Source organism: Xenopus laevis, chromosome 8S, assembly GCF_017654675.1.
Source record: "Xenopus laevis strain J_2021 chromosome 8S, Xenopus_laevis_v10.1, whole genome shotgun sequence".
In the NCBI taxonomy this organism is placed as follows: Eukaryota; Metazoa; Chordata; class Amphibia; order Anura; family Pipidae; genus Xenopus; species Xenopus laevis.
In genome coordinates this window covers 52688085-52697048 of record NC_054386.1, presented here as the reverse complement: position 1 = coordinate 52697048, position 8964 = coordinate 52688085, and positions in this window count along the sequence as shown.

Here is an 8964-nt window from a genome sequence, read left to right as displayed (position 1 = left end):
TGCAATGAACCATCATATTACAATACCCAATTACAGCCAAAAGATTTATTCTGGTACCGGAGAATAATACCCGCTCTCCATTGCTCGCTGTGCACATTCCTTTAATCTCCTGCACCACCCCTTAATGCACAACTAGTATATCACAATAATGTGCCATATAAATGTCAATGTCGGACCCTAATCCATGTCCTCCACTACCACGGACACCTGATCGAAATTCACTGCTCAATATATTGCCTTCAACCCCTGCTCTGCCTTTACTTATTATTAATTATTAAAATACAGGGCTGTCTAAATCATCTATGATCAACTCCACTTAGTGTAATAGTATTTGAGTGGATGTTTGTTTGATGTTTTTTGATTTGAGAAAGGCTGTGGACTCAGCCGAACATCAGTTTGTGCCACCAAATACATTTTTTATAAAAGGAAACTCATGGAGAATGAAAGCATGGAAGCGTATCAAGATAAGAGAGCTGAGATGGAATTAAAAAAAAAAAAGAGACTGATCCTATATATCCCTATATCTATTTTATATATTATATATATATATATATATATATATATATATATATATATATATATATATATATACACACACACAAACACAGAGACAGACACAGTTCTGGGCAATAAATGGTTGCGGTTGTAAAAAAAAAAGGTGAGGACAAAGTAGCAGAAAAGAGCAACAAGGAAGGTGTGAGAGCAATCGCTCTCAGCTGTGTGTGAGGTAAATAACTGCTTTATACTGGGGCATAAATAATCAGTTGTATATTAGCACATTATAAAAGCCAATGGACCACTGGATGACCTCTTATTTATTCTTCAGATGAGATTGCACGAGTTTCACTTTGAGGTGACAAATCTCAGGTCATTCGCTCTTCAATAGGACATTATTGGCATCAACACCTAAAATAAAGGGATTCCAGAGACTTTTGTGCTCCCTGGTTATTGCCAGCATCCATTACTATAATAAATTACATGACTAAAGAAATAAAGAAATACCTCACAATCTGGCAGCTTGTCAACTACAAATTAAATTATGTCATCTGTATAGTAGATTTACTGTACATGCAAAACAAGCATGTAAGTGAGAATAGAGCCTGATTCTATAGGCGTGTTGTATATGTATGTAGGGTTGATATATACGTGTGCATATATATATATATATATATATATATATATATATATATATATATACACCTATAGTTCCAGACCAGCACTCCCTTTTGTGTAAAAAACATAATCTTTTATTGTTGCATAGTATCAATGCCCAACGTTTCGGTCCATATTGGGACCTTTTTGGGGCATTGATACTATGCAACAATAAAATATTATGTTTTTTACACAAAAGGGAGTGCTGGTCTGGAAACTATTGGTGTATACACGATTTACCGGGCACCCCTCCTTCTATTAAAATTTACTTTGGAGTACGGATACTCGTCTGAAAGTTATATTAGTAGGGTGCCTTGGTCAATTTGTTTCATACAGCATAGCAAATGGATCTGCACTATTTTTGTGTGCGGGTCCATTTGCTATGCTATATATATATGTAGCGCTATAGTAAATTGAGTGCACCTTACTCTACTATGGGCTTCACTCCTAGTACATATGCTCCGGATGAGACCTTAAATCTTAGGGAGTGAGCCTTCGCATCGAGGTGGAAGCAGGGTGTAGTGCAACTGTAACAGTAATCAGGGTGCAAAGAATTGGGTGCCAGTGGTTCTTATAACTTAACCAAATAACAGATTTATTGAGCACAGTATACAATCCTCAGTGGAGTGTACATAGATCAGAACATTGCAGGTTCATACAGTACATTGAATAGGCAGTACTCACAACACCTTTGGTCAGTATGATTCTCCTCAGAGATAGGAACAATACATGCAGCTTTGAGGAGGTACACCCAGCTTTCAGCCTTTTCCCTAAGTGGAACCTGAGGGGAATCTATCTACCCTAGGTCTGTACACTTAGTCCCTACTTCTGGGCAATGAGTACCCTGGGATCTTAATCCCACTACAATCCTCGTAGGAGCCTCAGACTGCTCAGCTACATAATCTGACTGACTATCACTCCTAGAGTGATCTATAAAGGTGAGTAGCCTATTCTTACTAGACCTGACCTGTCTAGGTTCCAACTCGAGCTCTGCCTCCTGCACAGGCTAGAGCCAGCACAAGATGGACACTGAAGTCTGCCTTCAGAGCCTTTTATACTCTAGCACAGTCCTCTGCTGGTCACTATGGGCAACAACAAGAGTCAACAGTACCCCTCCCAACTGTATTTTAGGACCCATTTAGGTGTCCATAACATGGAGGAACTGCCTGCACAAAATACTAGGGGAGGCTATTTTACACATCCCTATATATATATATTTCCCATGGTCACTATGGCAGCCTTTACACTAAGGTCTTTTTTTACACTAAGGGTTTCCCTGCTTCCCAAGCCGATAGGACAGGTTAATAATGAATTCTCTCCCAATCCACCAATCTTAATTATCTATAAATACTCCCCCTTCCCCCATCTGCCCCTTGTCTTTTTTCCTGTCCTCGCTGCTGACGGAAGGTTGGTTTTTTATGGGCTTTTTCAGCTCAGGAGAATGGGATCCATTGACCTGGGGAGTTAGCCTCTCTCCCTGGAAGGGCTTTTGCAGGGTGCTGCCTCTCAGAGGAGCCAGCTAGCCAATATCCCGTTTCTAGGCAGCCCGGGATTACTAAAAGCTCCTCTTGCAAGAGCCAGATTCAATCTAGGCAGCAGAGGTAGCGTGTATTCATACCTGAGTGATACACCAGGTGAGGGCGGCACCAGGGAACTTCTCTTGCTGTTTTCCATTGCGAAGTTAGGGAGGAAGTAGCCGCAACGCCATTTTGTTTATGGGCAAATGTGGAATGCATTCCTTCCAGGCGCAGGCAGCGTGACGTAATCAGTCGGCGCAGGTGTAAAGCACGCATTGGAAGGAGCGCGTCCTGGAGGCCCAAACGCTGTGCTAGGAGTGGCGGTTTTGTCTGTTCTAAGGTAGGGACAGTGCAGGCTATGTTTTTATGGGGCTTTTGTGTTTTAAGGCTCTCATGTTTGTTTCTTCGCAATTAGAGTAAAAGCTCAAGATGGAGCCACAGGTGCCTAGTAGCCCAGAAATTGCTGCCCGCAATGTTAGGAGGTGAGCCATATTTAAGGTAGGTTTGTGGTTGGGAAAAGAGTGCATTGGTTTTAATGAATGTTTTCATTTATTGGCAGTGTGTCTTCACCTAGAAAAAGGAGCAGCAAAGAGAAAAATAAACTGTGTGCTGCATGTCAAAATCAAGCACAAAAACATTCAAAATTTTGTGACAGATGTGCAAGAAGATTAGCTGGAGATACTGCAGCAGATACAGCAGACATAATTAAATGGATTAGAGAAGCAGTGGCTGAAGGAGTTAAAACAGCCACAAAGAGAAAGAGTGGAGATTTTGAGCAAGAGCCAGAAATGCCGCTGTATAGAAATGTTCAACAGCACCCAGATTTCACCTTGTCAGAAAATTCAGATGATGAGGATTTGGCAGAAGAGGAATCTAAGTCCTTATTTGATTTGTCACTTGTGGAACCATTAATCAAAGCGGTCAGGTTACAATTGGAATTACCAGAGATGCAGGATGCTCAACCGTCTTCATTTAACCCCTTTAAATCTTTGAAAAGAGACAGAGCTACTTTTCCTATACATGAAGTGATAAAGGAGATTGTAGCAAAAGAGTGGGAAAAAACTGAAGGAAAGTATCCAATCCCAGCTAAAGTTTTTAAGAAATATCCCTTGCCGTCTCAAGAAGAACAAGTGTTGGATAAACCTCCCAAAGTAGATGCAGCAGTTGCCCGATTGTCCAAAAGAACAGCTTTACCAGTAGAGGATTTGGCAGCTTTCTATAATCCAATGGATAAAAAAATTGAGTCATCATTAAGAAAATCATATGTGACTTTGGGAGCTACTGCAAAGCCAGCTCTAGCGTTAACATCAGTGTCAAGAGCATTGCAGTGCTGGTTACAAAATGTGGAAACAGCTCTGAAACAGGGAGTAAACAGAGCAAGTATTGTAGATGCATTGGAGGAAGTAAAACTTGCTGCAGATTTCATAGCGGAGGCCTCAGTAGATATGGTTAAAGCATCTTCCAGAGCAATGGCTTTATCAGTGGCGGCAAGGAGAGCATTGTGGCTGAGATCTTGGTCAGCAGATAAAACTTCAAAAGTAAGTCTCTGTAATTTACCATTTGAGGGTTCGATGCTGTTTGGAGAAAAGTTGGATGAAATAATCAAAAAAGTTACAGGAGGAAAAAGTCTTCCTGCCACAGAATCGAGCACCGGCAAGAGAAGGAGAAAGCAGTCAATCTAGACAATATTTTCAGGATAGACGTTTTAATAAAGATAAAAGATTTAACAGAACGTCGAGACAAGGTTTCACAGCTACTCAGTGGAAAGGAGGGCAAAACTCTCTTTTTAGACAGCAGAGAGGAAGAGGTGCAAGAATTGGAGGCCAAAGCAAGAAAATGTTCTGAGGACTTGACAGTCCAGTCCTCCCTAATCCAGAAGGCTAACACAATTTGTAGAGGTCTGGACAGAGTCCATCAAAGATCAATGGGTGTTGCAAACAATACAAAGAGGTTATTTCCTGGAGTTCGAAAAAACCCCAAAACACAACTGGTTTGTTTCATCAGAAATCCCAGTACAGAAAAAAAAAGGAGACCATGTTGAATTATGTACAACAGCTACTCATAGATAGAGCAATTGTTCCAGTTCCAAGGGAGTTCAAGAGAAAAGGGATTTATTCAGTGATGTTTTTATTGGAGAAGAAAACAGGAGACTATCGTCCGGTGTTAGATTTGAGACCGATAAACACATGTCTAAAAATAAAGAAATTCAAGGTGGAATCTCTTCAGACGATTATCGCAGAAATCCAGCCACAGGATTGGATGTTGTCACTGGATCTAAAAGATGCTTATTTACATATTCCAATTGCAGAAAGTCATCAGAAGTTTCTCAGATTTGCAATTGGGGAAGATCTACATTTCCAATTCACATGCCTACCTTTTGGACTAGCAACGTCACCTCGAGTGTTTACGAAAGTGTTACAAGCGCTAGTAGCGGAAATAAGGAAAGAAGGCATTTTAATCTATCATTGCTTAGACGACATCCTCTTAAGAGCAAGAGATCCGACAACATTGATAAAACATCGAGACAAGGTAATGAATATTCTTCAGAAGCACGGGTGGAAGTTGAATATGGAAAAAAGTCAACTCCTACTGTCACAGGACTTAGTCTATCTAGGGGCAAGGTTTTTGACGAAACAAGCACTTGTAACTCTACCAGAAGAAAAGAAAATCAAGATAAAGAAAGTGATTATGGGTCTGATCCAGACAGTAGTGATGTCAGCGAGAGAGATATCCAGTGTAATCAGTCTATTAAATTCAGTGGTGCCGATGGTGAAGTGGGCCAGGTGGCATATAAGACCTTTGCAGCAGGTTTTCATTCAACAATGGAGACACTCGAGTCACTCCTGGAATCAAAAGTGGATCATTCCAAATCAAGTGAAGCAAGACATGAAGTGGTGGTTAGAGGATGTGAACTTAGCGAGAGCAAAATCCTTGGACGAAATTCATTGGGAAGTGTTAACAACAGATTCCAGCCCATGGGGCTGGGGAGCACATCTGGGGCAAACCTGGCTCCAAGGAAGATGGGAGACGGAAGAACAGTACCTATCATCCAATGTATTAGAATTGAGAGCGGTGTGGAAAGCCATACAAAGATTACATCACCAGCTGAGAGGGTCTTGTCTAATGGTACAGGTAGATAATTTGGCAGCGGTAATGTATATAAAAAAGCAAGGAGGAACTCGAAGCATGAGTTTGTTGGAGGAAATGATTCCCATTATGAGGTGGGCAGAACAACATTTACAGGAAATGACTGCACTGCACATTCCGGGAAAGCACAATCAAGTAGCAGATTTCTTGAGTCGCAGTGTAATCAGCAAACACGAGTGGGAATTGAATCAAGAAGTATTCCTCAAAATTGTCCAGAAATGGGGACAACTAGTGATAGACTTAATGGCGACTCGGAAGAATCGGAAAGTGAATCAGTTTTTCTCGAGGAATCAATGTTGCCAACCGTTGGCAATGGATGCTCTTGCTCAAGATTGGAGACAAGGTCTATTATTCATTTTCCCCCCAATTCCTTTGATCCCTAGGAAACTCAAGAAAATAAGGAAAGAGAAAGCCAACATAATAGCAATACTGCCCGATTGGCCCAGGAGGGTCTGGTACCCACTATTGAGGTCTATGATGATAGACGAACCTCTGAATCTTTGGGGCAGACGAAACTTGTTGATGCAGGGGCCAATCAGTCATCCTTACCCGCAAACATTATCGCTGAAGGCATGGAGGTTGAAAGGATCAGGCTGACAAAAGAAGGATTCTCAGAGGCAGTAATAAAAACAATGTTGGCATCGAGAAAATCATCCACAAATAAGACTTATCAGAGGATTTGGAAAATATTTCTGTCTTGGTTACATGACAGGGAAAGTACTTTGGAACAAGTGACAGTGTCGCATGTGTTGGATTTTTTGCAAGATGGATTTGACAAAAATCTGAGCATGAGAACTTTGAAACTTCAGACCTCTGCTATTTCAATCCTGACAGAGAGGCAATGGGCGAAAAATGAAAAAGTTATAAAATTTTTGTCAGGAGTCCTTCATTTAAGACCTCCAACGAATACACTGTCTGCAACTTGGAGCTTGCCGTTAGTTTTAAAAAAACTAGCCACAGAGCCATTTGAACCATTGGAGACAATTTCAGACATGTTGTTAACGCTAAAGGCAACCTTGTTGGTTGCAGTTACTTCAGCAAAAAGAGTGGCTGATTTGCAGGCATTTTCATCAGAAGAACCCTATACTGTGATTCAAGCTGACAAAGTATTTCTGAGAGCAGTACCAGAATTTTTACCAAAAGTAGTGAAAGAGCACTATTTAAATAAGGAATTGGTGTTACCATCTTTCTTTCCAGAACCTGTATCAGAACAGGAGAAGGAGTGGCATAATTTAGACATGATGTTTATCAGTCTACTTGGCTAAAACAAAAGTTTGGAGAAAGTCAAACAAATTATTTGTAATCCCAGCAGGAAGCAGGAGAGGACAAGCAGCCTCGAAATCCACAATAAGCAGGTGGATAATTAACTGCATTAAGCTGGCTTATGAAAAAGCTGAAGTGCAGCTACCGAAAGGAATTAAGGCACACTCCACTAGGGCAATCAATGCTTCATGGGCTTTTCAGGCAGAAGTCTCAAAGGAAGACGTATGCAAGGCAGCTTCTTGGAGTTCTGCAAATACTTTTCTGAAGCATTACCATCTGGATGTGCATTCCACACAGAGGGCTAATATTGGCCTTAAAGTTTTGGAATCAGTGTGTGAATAAAATATATTTGGTTTCAGCATTAAAATACTAAGTTGTTTGTTTCCTCTCCCAGGTAGATTGCTAAGGTATATCACCCTTAGTGTAAAGGCTGCCATAGTGACCATGGGAAATAGAAAATTTAACTTCATACTTACCGAAATTTTCTTTTCCTGGTAACTATGGGCAGCCTTTACACTAACCCAGGGGTCCTCAAACTTTTTAAGCAGAGGGCCAGTTCACGGTTCCTCAGACTGTTGGGGGGCCGGACTATAGTTAAAAAAAAAAATGAACAAATTCCCATGCACACTGCATATATCTTATTTGTAGTACAGGTAGTGCAAAAAAAATCATGAAGAAACAATACACTATTTAAAAAATGTACAATGAAGAACAATTTTAACTAACATAAACTTACCAGTATTTCAATGGGAAGTGTGGGCCTGCTTTTGGCTGATGAGATAATCAATATACGGTTCCATGAAAACAGAAATTAAGAGAGCTCTGGGGTTTAATTGTAAAATTAAATTAAAACACTTCATTAATCATGTAAAAATAATTAATTCAGTGAGGAGATGCAAGGGAGAATGTATGGAGATGGGCAATGCAACAAGATTTAAAAAAAAAATGGTGAAGAAATAGAGAAATAGGGCAAACAGAAATTAAGAAACCTTGTAAAATTAAATTAAAGAAGTTGGTGAGGGGCACAGTGTGTGTGTGGGTTTTGGGAATAATTAAGGCCGACATGTTCCCCCAATTCACTTTGCTCACCAGCGCAGTAGAAGAGACAGGAGCAGCAGATTCCGATCAGTTGGCAGAGGAGCAGTAGGTTACTTTTTAGCCTGCAGCCCACCAAAATGCGCAGCCACAGCCTGCCCTAGGATGTCAGGAAAAGCGCCAAATCCAGAGCGCTCCCTCCCTGATGCGCCTCTTGCGCCCCACGCGTAGCACGCCTCAGTGACGTCATCAGGGGGCCGACGTGAACATGCGCGCATACATAACTGATGCACCGCTTGTTCAAATGCCCATAGTTAGTCCAGCGGGAGGCCAGATTCGAGCTTTCTATATTTTATTTTTTAAAAATATGGGGCAATTGCCAGCGTGGGCGGGGGCCGGGTAAATGACATTAGAGGGCCGTATCCGGCCCGCGGGCCGTAGTTTGAGGACCCCTGCACTAACCCCTCCCCAAACAACTAGCTGCTCGGACATTAAAAGACAAGGGGCAGATGGGGGAAGGGGGAGTATTTATAGATAATTAAGATTGGTGGATTGGGAGAGAATTCATTATTAACCTGTCCTGTCGGCTTGGGAAGCAGGGGAACCCTTAGTGTAAAAAAAGACCTTAGTGTAAAGGCTGCCCATAGTTACCAGGAAAAGAAAATTTCGGTAAGTATGAAGTTAAATTTTCTATATATATTAGTGATGCACCGAATCCAGGATTCGGTTCGGGATTCGTCCAGGATTCTGCCTTTTTCAGCAGGATTCAGATTAGGCTGAATCCTTCTGTGAGGCCGAACCGAATCAGAATCCTAATTTGCTTATGCAAATTAGGGGCGGAGAGGGAAAT